Source organism: Cryptomeria japonica, chromosome 9, assembly GCF_030272615.1.
Source record: "Cryptomeria japonica chromosome 9, Sugi_1.0, whole genome shotgun sequence".
Lineage (NCBI taxonomy): Eukaryota > Viridiplantae > Streptophyta > Pinopsida > Cupressales > Cupressaceae > Cryptomeria > Cryptomeria japonica.
In genome coordinates, this window is record NC_081413.1 from 742,846,099 (window position 1) to 742,856,441 (window position 10,343).

General features: G+C 35.1%; 1 long non-coding RNA gene across 1 annotated transcript in view; it reads right to left on the reverse strand.

Annotated features, from left to right (window-relative positions):
- Positions 1-664, reverse strand: part of LOC131038677 (uncharacterized) — a 13,913-nt gene extending 13,249 nt beyond the window's left edge. Inside the window, exon 1 of the long non-coding RNA XR_009104537.2 lies at positions 5-664. This is a non-coding gene — a long non-coding RNA (uncharacterized LOC131038677). The remainder of the gene's footprint in view (positions 1-4) is intronic.
- Between the last annotated feature and the right edge of the window lie 9,679 nt (positions 665-10,343).

Consider the following 10,343-nt stretch of genomic DNA (forward strand, 5'->3'; position numbering starts at 1 on the left):
CTACCTGAAAGATCCATCCTTGTCATTCTGAAAGGAATTTGATATAGGTGTGGAAATATGCTGTCCACTGCTTTTGGCTAAACATGCAACTTTTCTTGAGATTTATATGCTGCAATAGACATAAATGAGCACTGTTTTTGCCACAATTTGAAATTGGCTGTGAAATGTGACATCACAATTGGAAAGATCTTCAATGATTTAATCCCTTTGCAGTTCTATTTTGACCTTTACGAAGCTAACTGTCAAAACTTGAATTAGTATTTTGGTTTTGTTTTCAGTTCAGGTCATTATGTTAGGCATAACTGTAAGTAATTAGAAAATATGTATTTCCTATAATATTGGACCCTGTGATAAAGAAACAGTAAATATGTGAAAAAGAAAAATAACCTTTCATTAATTCTAACCTAGGCCAATCAAATGAAATGCACACAGTTCATCAGTATGCACTCAGATTAATTAATAACAGCTACACATTGAAAATAGAACAATTAGTGCTACTGTAGAAAAAGCGCGATGCTTTAGATTCTTAACTCTAGGCTTGATAAAGAAGGATAAACCTGATGTGTCGAAGACCCATTTTAATAGAAAATTAGGTTACTCGAGTTTACTCACTATTTGGAATTTTGTTTGGAGTGGTCATGGTTTCTTGGGTCCAATTTTTGGCTTTGGATCATTTTCATGCTGTGTAAATCTGTGCTAAATTGCATGGATTTAATTTCTACAAATTTCTAATTCTTATTGATTGGTCAAGCTATTTGATGTAAGGAATGTCAATATATAAAACATACCTCGGCAAGGCTAATAGATCGCTAGGGGCAAGTTCTCCTGGGTCAACCTATGAGAAATATTGGCTACATGATCATGCTAAAGATTGGTAGAGAATACTTAGGTGAGCAAATGTCCTAGATGATGTTTTTAAAGAAAATTAAATTTTTTGAACATAACAAATTGTTGCACAAATATGTACTAGATTAGTTCAGATCAACACCATGTGGGATCGATCTTGCATCTTGTAGAAATGATTTATGGCAATAAATGTGGCAGGGTTAAGGTATGAATATATGGGAATCTGATCCCACAAAAGAAGTGGATGTGGAAAATTGTTTTGATAGATTAGGAATAAATCAAATACATGGGAATGTGTGGAGGGAAGTGAATGTGTGGTGGGAAGTAGATGTAGATAGATAAATATTGAGGAAGTAATCAAACTTGACACAAGTGTGTTACATTTTTCATTGTAATTGCAGGAAGACATTCACCCAAATTAGGCACAAAACTAAATTGGAAAGGTTCAAAGTAATTCTAGTATGAACATGTGTCTCAAAAGTAAATGAACATTCCCAAACATTCAAGAAACTAAATACTAAAACTTGAAAAGGATACTTGGTCCATATAAAGTAATGGATCATGCTAGATGCCATTACATGTACAATGTCCTTGGGATGCGTTCTCCATGGGAACCATGTGGCATGTTAGATTAGGGCACATTATGTGATGAAGTTTCGTTTAGAGATGGTGGTTAGTCTGTATGTAACTAATTGTATGGAGGGGGGATACCATCTTGCTAACACTCCTATGTTAATATTGTAGACGTTTACAAGTTTTGATAGAAAGATGCAAGGAATTGGAAAGGGAAAAATAATACATGAAATGTAAATGTAATCAAAGCATGTAAATCACATGAAGTGATGATTATTAATAGATACATTGCGTGATAAGTAAGAAAAATAATTCAATTGATGAGCATTGTAAAGACATGGGCTAGAGATATGCGAGGGAAAAAGGTTGTCCCCAACATAGGCAAATGAAAGTGGTGATGTTGTTGTCATGTCTAGTTAATAACTATGTAGGTACATATGACACTAGGCTAAGCATTAGCCCCTAATATGGCATCTAAGAGCACTTTTTTGTTGTAAGGTATTTTATCTAGCTAGTTTACTAGTGGGTCCTATTCACTTGTTTACTTAGGTCCTAGGGTTAAACCTTCTTGAAGTCTTAGTTGTCAATGAGATTGTATCTCATTTACTTTTTTTTTTGTCCTAGGTAGTTATGTTTAGTTGTTTAATGTTATAAGATTAAGATACATGTCACAAGCTTGTTTAATCCTATCGCTAATTGTTGCCTATATAAGCATGGTCTTTTGTACACTTCATATCATATATATTAATGCCAAGCAAGCTCATTTCTTGCCATACTCTCTTGTGGAAGGTTATTTTTTTGGCAGGTAATCTTAGGGTGTGTGGGCTAATCCTCATGTACTACATGGTATCAAAGCATCTATGTCAACTTTGACATGGTATTTGATCTTTCTATACCAACTCACAATTGCTTTTTTGTAAACACCTTGGATCTAAGGGTGATTTTGTGCTTTGAGCGATTGCTAGATTGCCATATCGGATTTGAGGGTTTCCTCCTTGTTTGCATTGCAAGTTCAATTTGGAGCATACTAGAGCAAATTTGAGCTCACCACTACATTCAAGGAGTTGAAGAAGGCTATTTTTGCCTTTTGTTTCATCTAAATTGGACTTAAGAGGCCAAATCTATGAGGGTTTGAATTTGGAAGTGGCTGCTAGATTTGGAAGGTAGTTGATATTTTGGAACATTTTGGGCTAAAATTGATCATACAATCCCATCCACAAGGACCAAAAGCCCTAAGATCAACTATCAGGTCATTGTAACTAGAGACTTGTTCCCTAGGCCTTCAGAGGATTTTTTTGAGCCATGAGATTATTTTCATCTATACAGTTTTCCAAAACTGGTACAATTTCTAGTGTGTGGGTTGTGTTGCCTATAGGCATCCTATATGAATTTTTTTTGAATATTTAGGTATTTGGCATGATTGAAAATATATTCGTAGGTCTACATAGTCTCCCTGCGACCTCTTGCCTCATTGGCATGACCTATGTAACATGTCAAAGGTATGATAGACATTTAAATTAAAATATCTATTATTTATAGGCATTTGGCACATGGCAATAGAACTTGTGGTCTTGCACTTACATCGAGGGCTTATTGCTAACGTGTGGCGAGTTGGGGGCTGCCACGACCGCTTTGCCCACCCACCGCCCATGGTGGTGACACCTTTTTTAAACTTACTATGAGTGCCACAGTCACATGGGTGACAAAAGATTAACCACTAAGCACCTAATTTTGTCTCCCAATTTCCTAAAATTGGCCTTTTTAATTTTGCAAGTGAGATTTGGACAGAACGTTGGATCTGTATACTACACAGTGCTATAGTTCATTTTTCCAGATTTTATTACATGTGAATTGAATTGTTGGTTGAAGTTAGATCTCCCTTTTAGACCTCCAAGTTCATAACTTTTTGCATATTTATCTGAATTTCATGATTCTTGTGGCAATGGAAAGGTATTGAGGAGCTTTATCATTATACAAATGCAATTTGTATAGATTATGTCCCAAACATTTATTTAGTTGTTTGCAAATATAGCATTGTGACTAATTACTTGGTCATCTTTACCCTTGGAGAGGTTTTGTCTTTCTGAGAAGGCTTCAATTGCAACATTCATCATATTTGGGAGGTTCTATTGTTGTTGAGGGTTTTTGTCTCTGTAATTGAGGTGATTAATCTTGGTCACTATGGGTTTTTCTTTTCTTCCTTGTCTAATCATCTTGAAAACAGGAAACTATAAACAATGGAGAAACTGCATCATAAAACATCTTCATTTGATTCATTTGTTGCCACATTTTTATGGTCTTGTTCTCCCTATAAGTACACGCAAGAAGTTTTTTTTTGGTATTGATAAAAGGATCATATCTTAAAAGTTTTTTATATGCGTATTGATAATGACATCTTGATGTCTGCTTGAGTTTGAGCATCATTATGCTCTTTTGGCGAAATTTGGGAGATATATGGAGATCATAATATTCATCCATTCCCAGATGGTCTTGTTTTATATTGTCTTGTGCCTCTTCATTTCTTACAAAGGATACTATATTGTTGAGGTTAAAGTTGAACTCCAAAGAAATGTCCTGAAACTTGTTAGTCCATCATACAATATAAAAATGAAAGCTACAAGAAACTTAACTTCAACCAATGAAGTAACATGAAGTAAATGAAATAAACAGTATTATACTTCCATGATTTACATTGCATTGTGTCCTAACTCTACTGTTCTTGGTTGCAGATGATTTGGTTTCAGACAAGCACTAGTAGCTTCCTAGATGGCATATGAAGAATGGTATGATAGTTAACTGATACTATGATATGCATATGCAAATGATTTAAGCTATGATAAGAATTCTAAAATTGTTAATTGCTTCAAACTCAAACTCACGGATGCAAGATAAAGACTCCTAGAATGACTATAAGATTAGCTATTAGTCTATTAGTTTCAAAATGGCTTAGGAGACCTCTTTTTATATATTTTTGAGTGCATGAGCTTAGGTGACAGAGATCAACGGTTATGATCGAATATTGCAAATTGAATGGCTATGAGCAAGAAGTTGAAGGTTGAGAGAAAGGGGGAAGGAGAAGACAAGTTTCACTCATCTCACCTTGACTGAATTGAAGACTTGAGAGGATATAGGATAGTTGGAGAAGATGTGGGAATGAGAGGACAAGTGGACTCAAGTCCTCCTAAGATATAGGGATGTTAGAGAGAATATAGAAGAAGGTTAGGAAATATTTGTATGTACACAATATGTCTTTTATTTTGGAGATTGAAGATAAGTGGCTAATAAATTATTTAATTTAATTTAATTTTGTTGAATTAATGTAGCCACGTGATGAATGAGTTGGCAAAGAAGAAGTGATGCGGAGAATGAAAGGTGAGTTGGAAAAGGGATTAAATAATTAAGAAATTATTTAATTAATGAGACTATAGGATAGTAGATAGAGGAATAATTAAATATTAGATATTTAATTAATTGATTAGAAGAAAAAGATATAACGAATTAATTAATAAAATGTTTCAATTAAATTAATTAATAGAAGGACGTGATGAATTAGATAAATTAATATTTTCAAATTAACTATTTAAGAATAATTATTAAATAAATATAAAATATTTATTTAATTACTCATAGCCAATTTTATGTGTATACACATATGACTATGGTACTATCAAGAGTTCATTTCATTAGAGTGCTTTGAATATTTAGATGATGATGATGAGGTTATTTCAAATGTTCCTTCTTCTTTAGAGATACTTATTGTACCTTGACTTTTAGTGGTTCCTTGCGCAAAGTCATTGATTGAGGCTCCTGTTATTCATGTTCAATATGAACATCTATCTTATGTTTTTGATTAAGGAATATCAGGTTTTAAGGGACCTGAAACCCAATACAAGACAGGGTTTGGAAGGACTTGCAACCCGAACCGAAAGATAAACTTGAAAGTCCACTCAAAGAAACAAAACACAAATGAGACTCGACACAACCAAACAAAAGATGGGGTACAACACAAGAAGGACCCCCAACAAAAACCAGCGGGCTGCAAAAGACCAGCAGCCCCAACCCAACCGGGACGGATCAAGAATTTGACCTACCCTTGTGGGATCGAAGGGTCGTATCAAAAGAGGACTCCGACGATTTAGATTTTTTACTTTTAACAGTAATCCATCCCTCCTCAACCTTAACAGCAACCTTTTGCCAAGAGGATGGGTCCAAAATAGAGGACCTCCCATCACCAGGAGGAACATAACCAGCATCCGGAGAGGCAGGGACAATAGAAATCAAAGAATCGGACAAAGGTCCAGTAGCAATTTGGGAAGCGGGGAAGTCATCCACCAAAGAAGAAGATCCAACATTCTTCAAATGATCAGCCGGGATGCCACCGCAAGCATCCACACACTCCTGAGGCAAAGCTACACCAGAAACAGAGGCAGCAACCAGAGGCGCAATACCATCGGCCTGAGGAACCTGTGCAACCACTTGGGAGAAGTTTTTCTTTTTAACAAAATAGTGTTCAGAGGTAGCACCCTTCCACCAAGAAGCGGATCTTTTTTTCTTTTTATCTGTTTCACACCGTGTAGCAACATGTCCAGTCTGGAAGCACTTTTGACATCTAAAGGGGATACCCTCAAAGTCGAGCGGTTGGACCCAAGATCCCAAGGAAGATTCAATCTCTATCTCAGCTGGAAGCCCATTAGAAACATCAATGTTAACAAAAATCCGAGCATAAGTAGAATGATAAATTTGGTAAGAATCCTTATCAATCATTAGGAATTCGCCGAAAGCCTCCCCCACTTCCTCAAGCAAAGAGTCCATCCATAGATGAAGGGGAAGGTTAGGGAGCCTAATCCATATAGGAATCTCATTAAATGAATCAGTAGATGGGTTAAAACCCAAGAACCAGGGTTTAACCATCAAAACAAATTTGTCCTCCTAGCTGAAAGGATTAATACATAAATTTTTTGATCTATCCTCTACATATTCAAATTTAGCAATGAAAAAATCCTTGGCTAAAGGAAAAATGTTAACTGAACCCTTTAAGATCAGTTCCCAGCTTTGGGAAATCCAAGTGTGCAACTAAGGAAGGCTTGGCCAAAAGCCCCGAAACCTGCAAATCAGACCATGAGATTCAAATACAGAGGAGTTGTGGATGATCTCCTTTTCAGTATTTGTAGACACCCTGAAAGCCAAGGGTTTGCACACGGTAACAGCCAAAGGCCCCAAGCCACGGGCAGCCCAATCTGTATTAGAGGGCGCCAGATGCACCAGATCACCGTCCTCCGTACCGATCTTGGGCCTGCAAGGATCAGCCACAGGAGCAACCTTCAGCTTCACACTAGCAAGGGTACCCCCAGGAGGCAGAGAGACCCAACATTCACCCGAAGAGGTTAAGGCCTCCACAAAAGATTGCATTCGAGCAGTCGAAGCGAGAGGCGAAGAACCCCCCGGACCCCCCGCCGAGGCACAGACAAAAACCTCCGCAGAGCCCCCATTCACACCACACACAACAGCCTTGCCAGGGGATGCAACAGTCGGGCGAAGAGGAGGTTGGACGATAGCAGCAGCCGGTCGAACAGGAGGCTGGACGACAGCAGTAGTCGGCCTTAGGGCAACAACAGGCGGCATCGCAAGAAAAAAAAGTGATCAACATCTATCTTATGTTGCTTCATTATAGTTGATTTGCTTCTTTGAAAGCTTCCAATGATCCTTTGTGTTAGAGATTTGAATTTTTTTTACATTTTCATGTTTGGAAGTGTCAAATTTTGCTCTCCTGCTTAAGCACTAAACCCTTGGTGTTTCAAATTTGATCAAATCTTATATTTCATCATTGACTTCTTGGTACATGTTGCCAATCATTTAAGTCATAAACTGAGTCTATCTTATTCATGTTATTCATGTTTTAATCAACTCCTCTATCTAGGCCTTTATTCCTTTTATCGACAGATGAATTATTAGATTTTCCTAGGTGCATCGCTTTCATCCCCTAGTGTTGTCATCCTTGCTCAAAAGTGGTGACATTATCAACCCTTCAAACTACCACACTATAATGATCAATCCTCTTTTTGGTAAACTTTTTGGGAGCATGATAGATAAACAGATCAGTGTTTGGGGTGAAAAGGAGGGAAAGATGGCGAAAGGGCAAGCAGGCTTCAGATCAAAACATTCTACTATTGATCATTGAATGACACTTAGACACTTGATTAAGAAGGCTTGGGATAAACAACGAGAGAAGGTATTTTGTTGCTTTGTTGACTCCAAGAAAGCTTTTGATACAGTACCTCGGAGCAAATTGTAGAGTAGGATGGAAGAATTGGAAATTCCAAAACAATATAGAGTTGTTGTTCATAGGTTGTATGAGCAAGTTTGGGCCAAAATACGAACCAAAAGGGGATTTTCAAAATGTTTTTGGAAGTGATATCGGGTTCAAGCAAGGATGCCCATTATCCTCTACTTTATTTGGGATATACATTGACAAATTAGAGGAGTGGATCAATAAGTTAACTGGTGGTGGAGGGGTTTACTTGACCAATTATTTTATAAAGCTCGTTTTATATGCCGATGATCTTATTTTAATGGCAAAAACAACACAAAATTTGAAGGAACACTTAAAAAGTTCTCGACTAGGTGGGGATGCAGGTGAACACTACCAAAACTAAGGTCATGATTTTCACCTTGAAGAGAAAGAAGGTTCATAGGGAATTTATTTTTGAAGGCATCCCCTTATAGGTGGTCAATGAATATAAGTATCTTGGCCTTGATTTCCACAACAAAATCAATGGGGAAACATGTAGAACATAAAGGATACAAGGGGGATGGAAAGCTTTATACTAATTGCAAAATAGATGCAGAAGAGCTGAGCTATGGGATTGGAAGACAAAGAAAAACAATTTTTTTGCTTTTAGTTGTTCTAGTGGTGCTATATGGGTGTGAACTTTGGGGTAGCAACACCTTAGCAAGAAAGTGGAGACAAATAGAGAGATTACAAAAACATTTAATCACACATAGCCTCAAGATTACATCTATTGTTTCATATGAGATTGTCCTAGCTGAGGCCAAGGCTTTCCCTGTTGAAGTGTCCGCTATGTTTCAGTTGTTAAGCTATCTAAGAAGATTAGATAACATGGAGACTCATCACTGGCCAAAAATGACAACTAGTGAAAAATTAGATAGAAGAAAGAGCACGTGGATGAAGCAAAACATCAAATGGATGAGCAAGTGGGATATTAGCATAAGTGAATGTTCAAATCACAATGGGGAAATAAAAAAGTATGTGCAAGGAAAATTCAAAGAGAACATGTGGAAAGGGCCACTTGGGAGGAAAAAGGAATACTATGTCAAACATTTTAACCCTACATACGACCATACACAAAAGATCTATATAGGAATGGAAATAAAATGGAAAGCAAAAATGCTAATCGCTCAGATAAGAACAAGTTTGCACCAGCTTAGATGTGAGACTGAAAGATGGATGATACCCAAACAGGAGTGGGCAGTCATAAGGTGTAGATATTGTACTCAAGAAGCAGTTAAGATAGAATGACTTTACATCATGGAATGTTTAGTTACAAGGACATCCAGATCAATTATATTGAGACATTAAAAGGGAACAACTTGGGTGATTTGTTCGAAGAAGAGAAGATAATAATGGTTGTAGATTTTTTGGTCAAGATACATAGTAGAAGATCCAAGATGTAGAAAGAAAAGAAAATACAGGTGTGATGTTTTGGATAAAAACATTCATTCATTCATTGCGCAAATGCAAAATAAAATCCCTTAAGTTGTTAATCCTCTCGCTGCCCTCCTAGTTTATTTTACCTCCCTCTTTTAGCCCTCATGAGTGGGCACAAAGTCCATACCTAATTGGTCGCCAAGTCTTCTCTTCTTTGTTTGCACCCACCTAGAATCCCGTTGGTTACTTACTGCTTGTCTTCTATCCCCTAGTGGCGTGCAATTGACTTTACCTTAATAGTATGCCTTAATCGTATAATTAATTGTCAAATGATGTTGTTTGTCAATAAAACACTCAATGGAGAAGTGAAATCTTTGAATCAATTGTTCATTCTTCTAAATACAATCAAAACAAAATCTTTAAATCAAGAAGATTATGATGCTCTAGAGAGTAAATATATTAAAAGATATATGATATGAAGAGTGTTTATTATTTCTTTATATATATATTTTACCTTAGTGTTTAAATTTTATTATGTTTATTTTATTGGATTCTATGAATTGTAGATTTGTTTGATGTTAGATATGCTCACAATTAGGCCTAGAATTTGATGGTCACCCCTACATATCATGAAAATTTTATAATAAGATTCTAATTAATATATAATTTTATTTTAAAATATAAACTTCATAAAATCATCATATACATTGATATCATATGATTATAACTAACGTATATCACAATTTTAAAATGTATCTATTATAAGTAAGTTTTTAAATTCATATTAGAAAATATTTGAAAATATTTATTAGAAATGTTTTGAAAATCAAAATTACCCAAATTTCTAGCTTCATATTTGAAACTATTCTAAAAATTAGGAAATTGAATTTCTTAAAATATTTTAAATTAATTTATATTTTAGAATAAATATTATAAAGTTGTATATATTAATAATATAATGAATTAAAATATTATATTATATTTATTTATAGTAAAAAATTTCAATTTAATAATAAAAGTTGTAATATAAAGTCTAATATTGCAAAAACTAGACCTTCTCACAACAATATATTTTTGCAACTAAATTTTTTTTAATTTTTAATGATTATTAATTATTTAAAAGTGTTTAAAACAATTAAATTATTTTTTACTAAATATCTATTATAATTTATAAACTATTTTATTTTGAAAAAATGAAAAAAAATTAATTTAATTATTTTTAATAATATTAACTAAGATTGAATATAAATTGTAATTT